This window comes from Sinocyclocheilus rhinocerous, unplaced genomic scaffold (assembly GCF_001515625.1).
Source record: "Sinocyclocheilus rhinocerous isolate Xijiao unplaced genomic scaffold, SAMN03320098_v1.1 scaffold712, whole genome shotgun sequence".
In the NCBI taxonomy this organism is placed as follows: Eukaryota; Metazoa; Chordata; class Actinopteri; order Cypriniformes; family Cyprinidae; genus Sinocyclocheilus; species Sinocyclocheilus rhinocerous.
Window position 1 is genome coordinate 1,039,567 of NW_015642789.1, and position 10,310 is coordinate 1,049,876.

Here is a 10,310-nt window from a genome sequence, read left to right on the forward strand (position 1 = left end):
CAGTTTTTAATTGTGCTTAATTTTTTTTTGTGGAAACTGTGATGGATTTTATTATTACAACTTTTATTTATGTTATTCCATAATAACATTATGATTTCCATCCATTGGTCCACAGAGGGTTAGACAGGGGCTTCATGGCAGATATATAAATAATTTAGGATTTCCTTAAAAAATATTCCATATTTAAATTTTTAATTTGTACACGATGACATAAGCTGGATTCATTCTGATTTTATATGTCATATTTGTGGCTTTATATGTCATGATTTGACTTTTTCACAATGTGACCTTATTACAATCTCACAAGAACTATTTATTTTTTTTGTGGAAATGTCTTTAATCTAATCTTTAATAGTTAAAACTGTTTTTGTGTTACAGTGAAAATCTACATTTTTCTGTATATTGGGGGTCCCAGGGCTGGCTGAGTGTCTGTACCTGGGTCTGAAAAGTTTAAAACCCTGATTAAATTAAGTTTGCATGTCCGATTTGCATTTAACAGTTCCCTTTTGTTATTTTAACTATGCCAAATGTTTGATGTATTAACCAAACTGTTCTTTCTTCTCACTTCTCTGCAGACTTTATACTGTGCTTAGCTGATCAGCTTGTGAAAGCACATCACGTTACACATGCTGGATTTGTGTGTCCCTGGACCAATGAGTAATACAGTGAGTCATCTTTAACCCTCAATCACCCAAAAATACCAAAACACGCACACACACACACACACACACACACACACACACAGACACACACACACACACACACACACAGAGGAGGGAAGTGAAGAACAGAAGGCAAACTGAACAAGCCAGCACGCACATGCACCAATGCATCTAAACATGCGCACACCCTCATGCAAACCCATATCCCCTGGACAAACTTAATTTCTCCTCAGTGCGACTGAGCGGGAATCGTTCACATGTATCTGTGTGTTGGCGCCGCACAGAGAACATCTGGAAACAGTGCTGTGTGAGCAGCTTTGTGTGTTCTTGGGGACTGCTCGCAAAATTACTTGTCAAACATTTCGGCCAGATGGGGGAGAGAGTGGAGAACATGTGTCCCCCTCCCACAAGCCTGATTTTTTTGTTTCCCTCTCTTTTTGAGGTGAGGGGAGTTTGGGTGAACCTCACGCTGTAGCCCCTTCCTGACCTTTTAAAGAAGAAACACACTCTCACACACACACCGCAACACTGATTTCCTTCTTTCTGTTCTGTCTTTTTGGAAGTGAAACGATCGATAGGCTCAAGCATACAACATCCACCTGGGCTGTCCAGTTTCTGGCCAGCAGCAGTGGGTGGAGTGGGACCTCTTAACACCACGGTGCAAGGAGAGTCCGACCGCATGGCCAAGACTCCACATATGGAGCCACACGTAACCTGAGCTGTTCTGCGTTATGCAAAGAAGCCACTCCAGTTACAAATGGCCAATATGTCTCTTGAATGTATCATTGATGCACTAAATGAAAAGAACAAATCTGTAAATTAATTCCTGTGGCTGTGGTTTTGTAACGCGAGATGCTCCAGGCACTTACCGTGACCATAACTCACAGGAAAACTGTGATAACTCATCTGTTTTCTGCTTCAGAGTGGATGATTTTTTTTATTCTTAAGCAGACAGACGAATGAAAAATGAACAAGCTTGCGCTTTTAATGGCTGTGTAGTACGTAAGCAGCTATTTAGTGTGTGCATTTATCAAAAGCAACTTGTACTCATTACAATCCGGAGGTAAAAGAAAAAATACAAATATCTCAATTGTTATTTAAAGACAGCTATGAGATTAAATAAAGGGCAAAAGACACTTTTGATGTTTTTTTTTCATCTGTCATCCAAGGCCTAATTAAAATATAGCCACCTTATTTTATGGCTCTATACTTAACAGTTGCTTTATCTGTGTCTGTTTTTTCACAACCAGTCAAATGTGTGGAATAATGATGATTTTTTAATGTGTTTGAAAGTTTTAACCAAGGCTGCATTTAATCAAAATTACTGAAGACTGGAGAATTGATGCTGAAAATTCAGCTTTGCCACCACACAAATAAATTACATTTTAAAATATTTTAAAATATAAAACAGTTCTTTTAAATTGTAAACATGTTTCACAGTATTACTGTATTTTTGATCAAATAAATGCAGCTTTGTTGACCTTAAGAGACCTTTATTAAAAAACTTTATTATTCCAGACTTTTGACCAGTAGTGTATTTTTCATCTGAGAAGAAATATCAGAGAAAAAGTTGATATATTAAAATATAACTGAGCTATGAAAGGGCAACTTCTGAGCAATGAGATTGTGTTTTCCTTTATCCTGGAGTAACCTGAGGTTAAGCGTCTTAATCAGGGGTACAGTATTTCATAACTCATTCCTCATGGGGCTTGAACCAGCAAACTTCTATTCACCAGCCCTTAGCTTTCACCACTATGGCGCACCACCCTTACATAAAAAACTGGATGGGGAGATAAAACTTACAAGTGCGCTCATCTCCTGTTTGTGATATTTTTTGCTTCCTGTCATTTCCTGTTTGTGGAATATGTCATTTTGGTTTACATAACATGAAACTAAAACATACAGCATTCGTGCACATTCGCACCACACAAAAGCACATTCAGGCACCTGTTTTGAATTACCATTGAGAAGGCTAATCATCTTTTTCTTCCTCCTTTTTTCTTTTCTTTCAGAGTCTCGGGGGTTTTGAGAAGAGATTGCCTCATAGCGAGTATGTTCTGCCACCTCCTTCCACAGCCACGCCTATGAAAACACAGAAGAGAACATGTTCCTTCACTCAGTGGCTCCAAAAGAGGACAAACAGACCCTTCCTGTGGCCGTGGGCCATGGCTTGGGCACCGTTCAGGCATCATGAGGCACAGCGTGTGGTGGGTAAATGGTCAGACACTTGACCTTCCGTGACCTTGTTTATATTTCAGTCCATGGGGGCAAGCGGGGGGATGGTTTACACAAACTGCCACAATGTTACTAGCATTCCACTGGGAAGGAAGATGACTTCCACATGGAATGCTTAAGAGATATGCTCATGCATATTAGTAATAGGGCTGGGTGTTAATATGGCAGCTAAAATAATTGTACCTAAATATGATGACATTTGATCATACTGTGTGTATATACACACTACTGTACACTAAGTTTAGGGGGTGATAAAATGTTTGAATGTTTTTGAAAGAAGTCTCCAATGCTCACCAAAACTGCATTTATTTTTTTCATAACCTTTTAAAAATATATTTTATAGTTAATATTTTAGTAGCCATTATTCCAGTCTTCAGTGTCACATGATCCTTCAGAAATCATTTGAATATGCTGATTTGGTGCTCAATTATTATCTAGAAATATTTTTTGCTATTATCAGTGTACAAAACAGTTGTGCTGCTTAATATCTGTAAACAAACCGTGATACATTTTTTTTCACAATTCTTTGATGAATAACAAATTCAAAAGAACAGAATTTGTTGTTAATTTATGAATGTTGTTATTTATATATTTGACCAACAACCAGTAAATTGAAAACTTTTAATGCAGGAAGTAAAAATATGATTAAAAATAATAAAAATTGCATGTTTTCACTAATAAAATTTCACTAAATGCATACAAGAAAAAAAGTTTAATAATCACTTAATTATTATTTAATTACAATTATTTACAGGTTCCAAAATAACAAGACATATTAAAAACAGCAATATTTACCTACATATTATGTGTATCCACAGACACATTTTGGCCAAATTTTAAGTAATGATGCAGTCAAATCTTTGAATCAGATTCATCAAAATTGACAGTTATAAAATTTGAACTGATTCATGTAAATATCTACAGCGTATCATATTGTTATAATGATGTTATATCATTATATGATATAACATAGCAGCAAATTCTACCATACTATCAAATGCCTAGTAGCAAAGTCCTAGTAGCAAATTCTACTATACTGTCAAATGCCAAAGAATGAACTCAGTTAATGTAGCATCTGCACTCTGGATATGTTTCTAGCTTTGCGTGGATGTTTTTCACCTCTAGTTGAAGAGAGTGTTGAGCTTCCCCTGACTCCAGTAAGGAAGTCTGGAAGGGTGGAGAAATCTGGGGCTGCGAGACTGCAGTTTGCATGCAGTGACGCTTCTGTTAAGCTGTTGTGCATTTGCCCAGTGTTCATAATTCACAATTACTTTGTTAGGTGGATGAGCGATCCAGTGCAGCGTATAGAACAGGGGTGTCTAAACCTGCTCCTGGAAGGCCACTGTCTTGCAGAGTTGAGTTCCGACCCTAATTAAACATACCTGAACCACTTAAGGTCTTCAGACTCACTAGAAACTTCCAGGCAAGTGTGCTGTAGCTGGTTGGAGCTAAGCTCTGCAGGATGTTGGCCCTCCAGGAGTAGGACTGGACACCCTGCTCAATTTGAGCTATTTTTCGTGTTCATAGCACAAATGTTGTAGGATGAGTTACATACCGAAGTTTAATACTTTGGATTAGAGGTTTGTACAAATCAAAGCATTAGTAACAAATAGTGCATGTGAAAGAATAAGACCTTTAATCTTTAAATGGCTGCAAAATAATTAGCAGATTGCTAAATTGCAGATTCATGAGCACAGCTGAGCCCAAAGCTCCCAAATTGTTTTTAAATGGCAACAACACTGGCTCATCTTCTCGACAACTGTCATGACAAAAGCTTCTGAAATTTATAAATACACTAAAACGACACATGCACAATGACCTCTAAATTCCTCCCTTGTCTGTCCAAACAAAAACGAAGGGCCTGTTCAAACAAGCAGCGATCAGACTGACCAAGACCAGGCCTGTGCTCACATCTGATGCCAAATGTGACATTGATATCATCAATGGATTCTTAAAAAAAGAAGGAAACAAACAAATGTCAAGCCAAAAAGAAACACAGCGACAAGGAGCTGTTGAGTAAAATGTGGAATTATGGTAAATTACTGGAGCCGCTGAATGTGTCTATCAAACACATTCAGGAGGTGAGAATTGAGCTCCCATCTGAAAATAGGCGGATGCCGAGGAGCTCACAGGAATCTGGATTGCATTCCTGTAGAACGAATGAAACTGAAGTAACTTTGTCCAGGAAAAGCAGGAAACAATACAGGAAACCCTGTTCTGCACAGTGTGACAGCCAACACTCCCTGCTTCCTTTCCAACTATTGCCTGCTTTCCTGTCTTTCTTTGGTATGTGTATATTTGTGAGTGTGAGTGTGTGTGGATATCTGACCCCCTGTCATCGAACTAAATGTGGACATCACTGTGGGAGATGACCCTCAAGATCCTGGCCCAGGTCAGAGAAACTGTCCCACGCTCATTCTGTTGCACTGATGGCATCATTCTGTTGTCCGGGAGATAGATGGATAGATGGATAGATGGATAGATAGATAGATACAGATGGATAGATAGGACATTTTTCAAAATATCTTCTTTTGTGTTCCACAGAAGAAAAAGTCTTACAGGTTATAAATTACTCATGAGGATGAGTAAATGATGACAAAATTTTATTATTTTCTAGATTAACTATTCCTTTAAGTGAGAATTCCACATACCTTTTTGAATGTCCATGTTTTATTAGAGTGGTAATGTCCTCTGGTTAACTTCAAGACACACGGAAAAGGAGACAGACCCTGAAACAACATACTGCAAACCAGAGATGGACAGAGAGTGGGCACTTTTCCAAGAAAAAAAAAATCAGACTGGGAATCACGGAGGAAACTGTTTTTAGTGGAAAGTGCCGTGGCGGATTGAGATATGGTTGTTTTATTTGAACTGCATTTGTGACGCATCTGTACTGTTTTATTTCTGGACTCTTTTAAGATCAATCCAGTGAGGGCATCCAGATGGAATCCATTATTACTTCCTGCCAGATCCATCCCTGAATTGATTGTATTGTATATCTTGTGAAAGTGGGGCTTTTGTGAAATGTTTTTATTTATTTATTTTTTTTTAGGATTTTTTTATCCCTGTCCCAGTTTAAAGTGCAGCGTTGGCGTTAAGAGACTTTATTCATGTGCTGAAATGTACATGTATTGACCATTGTAATTCTGCATGGCTGCTCTATAAACATTTGTTGATATACTTTATGAGGAGTCTTACTATTTGTGCAAAATGCCAAATATAAAGGCTTCAGAGGTTCAGTTTGGCTTTCCAACATTTTGTCTGGGCCAGTTAAATCACTTCAGACCATGGCTGCTCGATGACGAAACGGACAAATGTGCGAAAGCAGAGAGACACGTGCCTTTGCGTAACAACTCTTGTACCTTTTTAATCTCTCTTGATAACAAGAACTCAGCCTAAACTGATTTTTATTGTGATTGTAGTTGAAACTGATAACATGCCAGCAATTGTCACCAGCAGCCAATAGATAACAGCCGGTTGGTTTGTCTCTAATCACTTTAAAGTTATCAGGCTAAATTGTTCATGGAATGCAGTGAAAACTTCAGAACACAAAGCTCTGTGTTTCTTGCTCTCTTTCCAAATTCCCCTTCATATGTTCTAAACTCCTTCCTCATTTCTTCTCTCCTTTCTTTCTTTATAGCCTGTTGTCCAAGCGGAGCATGTGCAGATGTTTGACTTTAGCAGTTGTCTCAGGAGGGAGGACTCTCCATGTGCTAATAAAACATCCTCACCACACCCAACAGAAAGCATAACCTCAACAGTATGGGAAATAAAACATTTAACGGAGTAAAAAAACAAGAATGCGAAAAAACGCACAATTCACGTCCTACATATGTGTCTGTATATCTGCTTTTGCACTCACATAGAGGTCTACAGTGGCTGTAAAAATTATGGACAATTAAGATACACTTAAAAATGCATAAAATGCACTTAACTTCATTGCATTAAAACCCAATAGTTTTTATTTGAAAGAAACTTAAGATTAGTTAAAGAATTATTTATAAAAAACAAAACAGTTGCTACTATTTGTAGATTTTTCTTTTTTGCCAATTTAACCAATTTAAATAACCAATTTCTTAAAAAATATATTAGTTATAAAAGGAACTGGTGCAAAAGAATTATCTAAAAAAGAAGCAGTTCAAGAGAGTGATTTGTATAAAACCGATCCGATTCAAAAGAATGATTTGTTAAGAATAAACTCAGGAATTTAAGGAATTAAGGGAAAATTAAAAAAAAAAAATTTTTTATTTAAAAAAACAAACAACTGATTCTAAAGTGATACATACAAAAAAAAAGGATCAGATTTAAAAGATTTGTTAAAAAATTTGTTTAAAAGAATTATGTAGTGAAAAACGAACCAGTTTAAGGGAAGGAAAAAAGAATTAACTAAAAAAGAAGCAGTTCAAGAGAGTGATTTGTATAAAACCGATCCGATTCAAAAGAATGATTTGTTAAGAATAAACTCAGGAATTTAAGGAATTAAGGGAAAATTAAAAAAAAAAATTTTTAAAAAACAAACAAACAAACAACTGATTCTAAAGTGATACATACAAAAAAAAAGGATCAGATTTAAAAGATTTGTTAAAAAATTTGTTTAAAAGAATTATGTAGTGAAAAAAGAACCAGTTTAAGGGAACAACTTGTTAAAATAGAAAAAAGAAAAAAAGAAAAATAAATGGTTCTAGTAGTTCAAAAGAATCATCTAGTCAAAGAAAGATTTGGTGAAAAAGAACCGGTTCAGAAGAATGATTTGTTAAAAAACAAAGAATCTGTACAAAAAAAATTGTTTGGACAATTTGTTAAAATAAAGAACCGATTTAATAGAGCAATTTAAAAAAGGACCAGATTTAATTTGTTCAAAAAAGAACCTGTTTAAAAGAATGATTTCACAAATTTGATTGATTTGGTTCTCAATTTCGACTCACTGATGCGATCTGGTCATAATGGTTCTTGAGGTAACAGCTCGTCAGCTAGTAAATACGTAACTATGGTTTCAGAAGACTTTTAATATAATGCATAAGTCGCATTGACTACTTTTAATGGTACATTTACACATGAGAAATGGAAAAAAACTGCAGTTAAAAAGACAAACGCATAATACAAAAGTCTGCCTAAACACAAATTCTCTCATCATGCCAGTTGTCTCTGTACTTATGTGGTTCTGGGAGCCAAACACTTAATTTATCTGTCATGTTCTGGCTCTGATGTGGGTTTAACCACATCCTTCATTTCATCATCTCTCTCTCTCTCACTCACTTGCTCTAAGCTCGTTCTGTCTTTAGCTGATTGAAGAGGACAGAACACACCACATGACCAGTCCTAATTGGTGCTGATTGGGTGGCTTGGCAGCTCTTAAAGTGATTTATTGTGGACTTTAATCCTTGTGAAATTCTCAGATCTCCTTCAGACATCAATATAACCCTTAAAGTGAGACCTAGGGGACATATCAAGAAGAATAAAGCATCATTCCTAACCCTTTAAGTGCAGTCATTTCATAGCGTAATGCTTCTCGCCCAAACCCACTTCCCACAGTGCCGTTTTTACACATACGGATGTTATTCTTCGTCTATGTGGTTTTCACTCCGATCTCTCTCATTCTTCTCCCCGTACGGTCTGAAACAATATATCAGACTGAGGCCTGTCTGCAAAATGAGCACGAGACCAGACTTGGAAGAGAACTGAGAAAAAGCAAACTGATTTTGCATTGTAAATTCAATAATTTTTGTGTGAGCCTGAAATGACATGCAGTTGTCATTTCAAGCAAAGCAAAGGCAATTACAAGCAAAGGCTTGTGAGATCGATCCATTATGGAGGGCACTCACATGCTTCTCATTATATCTGCTATCATAATCATCTAAACTGAGGTCATGATGTTGGACTGTCAAGTTTTCATTTGATGGATTCCTTACACAAGCATTTTTCTTGTGATAGATACCTCGACACAGTAACCTGATAAATAATTGAGTTCACTATCTGTATGAACTCATGAAAATGACTCGTGAAGATTGTCTTCTATCTAACATTTTAATTACAGTGCTTGCAAGGCAAGGTAATCCTCAAACATCTTCTCTGCAATTTTCTGCAATTAATTCAGCTTGAACAAACAGACTCTTTCACATTCAAACTTTATCTTTTTGGAACTTTCAAAGAAATAAAGAAATCTCTTAGAATGTTCAACATGGAAATAATCAACAGCAATGAGGTCACTGAAATATTTGCATACTGAATTTGTGTCAGTGTTTCTTCTTGCATTTATTTGCATATTAAATTGTGTCTGTTTTCTTCTTCCTCGCATCTGTATGGCAGATTCCTTCGGGAAATGCAAATCTGGTTACAGTTTTGTGTGAGGTGAGTATGGTTTATGTTTAGTCTAGTATTAATTCACCTTCTGCCACTTGATGGCAACATAAGACCAGTTAAATCTACTGTCACAGCAGACAGTGAAGCTGTACCATGTTGCAATGCTGCCCTCTAATGGTCAAACATACAATCTTCTGTGAACATAGCAATTATCACTCACGACATATTTCATAAGACAGCATAGTCTAGTAAAAGCAAAGTTTGCTGGGAAAACATTAAACAGATGGTTTCTTTGATCCCCAAACATTCGTCATCTTCAAATGCATCACTGAGCTGCATCTGCCAATGTGATGCATTTAGTAAAATTCATAAACCTACTCCAAACTATTGTATTCGACTCTATCTTTGTGTCTCACAATAGGTGGTCACTTTAAATGTGCTTTAGAAATGCATGAGACCCGTTTGAAAGTGTTGAGCAACACTGAGACACTAAAACCTCTATATCTACTAAAATTATCTCCGTCTGTATGCTAAAAGTTTATTTTAGTAAAAAAGAAATGTACAATGAGTTTATAGTCTTGTTTCAAGTGTGTGTGTGTGTGTATGTGTGTGTGAGAGAGAGTGTATTGTTAGCCTCTGATGTATTTGCTCTGGGCTTGAGCACAGACTCGCAGGCTCTATGCATCAAATATTTATCTCGCAGTAACTCTTATGCCTTAAATAATTCTCAAAGAACTGCGGCAAAAGCAAGCCTTTACAACCCCAGACACACTTCAACCTGGACAATAGATTCAAGGGAACACAGAAAGAGAGAGAGAGAGAGAGAGAAAGAGAGAAAAACTATTGGGGAAAACCCAGAACTGACATGAAGCCAGAGACATATAGCCATTGTTTAGCTAAACTTTAGCATCACGTCTTTAGCTAAACTAAACTGTCCGGGCAGTACAAGCCATTATTAAAAATTTCTAAACTTTTCATGTTTATCAGATTGACCTGAATGATTTTCTGTGGAACACAAAAACAGGTATTTTGCCGAATGTTCACATTTTGCTTTCAGATAAAGGCAACCTATTTAACAAAGGACTGTCAAAAAAAAAAAAAAAACTACAAAAG

At 36.6% G+C, this 10,310-nt stretch overlaps 1 long non-coding RNA gene across 1 annotated transcript in view; it reads left to right on the forward strand.

Annotated features, from left to right (window-relative positions):
- The window catches only part of LOC107756412 (uncharacterized), a 29,472-nt gene extending 26,335 nt beyond the window's left edge, over nucleotides 1-3,137 (forward strand). The window contains exons 2-3 of the long non-coding RNA XR_001641810.1: nucleotides 576-665; nucleotides 2,675-3,137. This is a non-coding gene — a long non-coding RNA (uncharacterized LOC107756412). The remainder of the gene's footprint in view (nucleotides 1-575; nucleotides 666-2,674) is intronic.
- The last annotated feature ends 7,173 nt before the right edge of the window (nucleotides 3,138-10,310 follow it).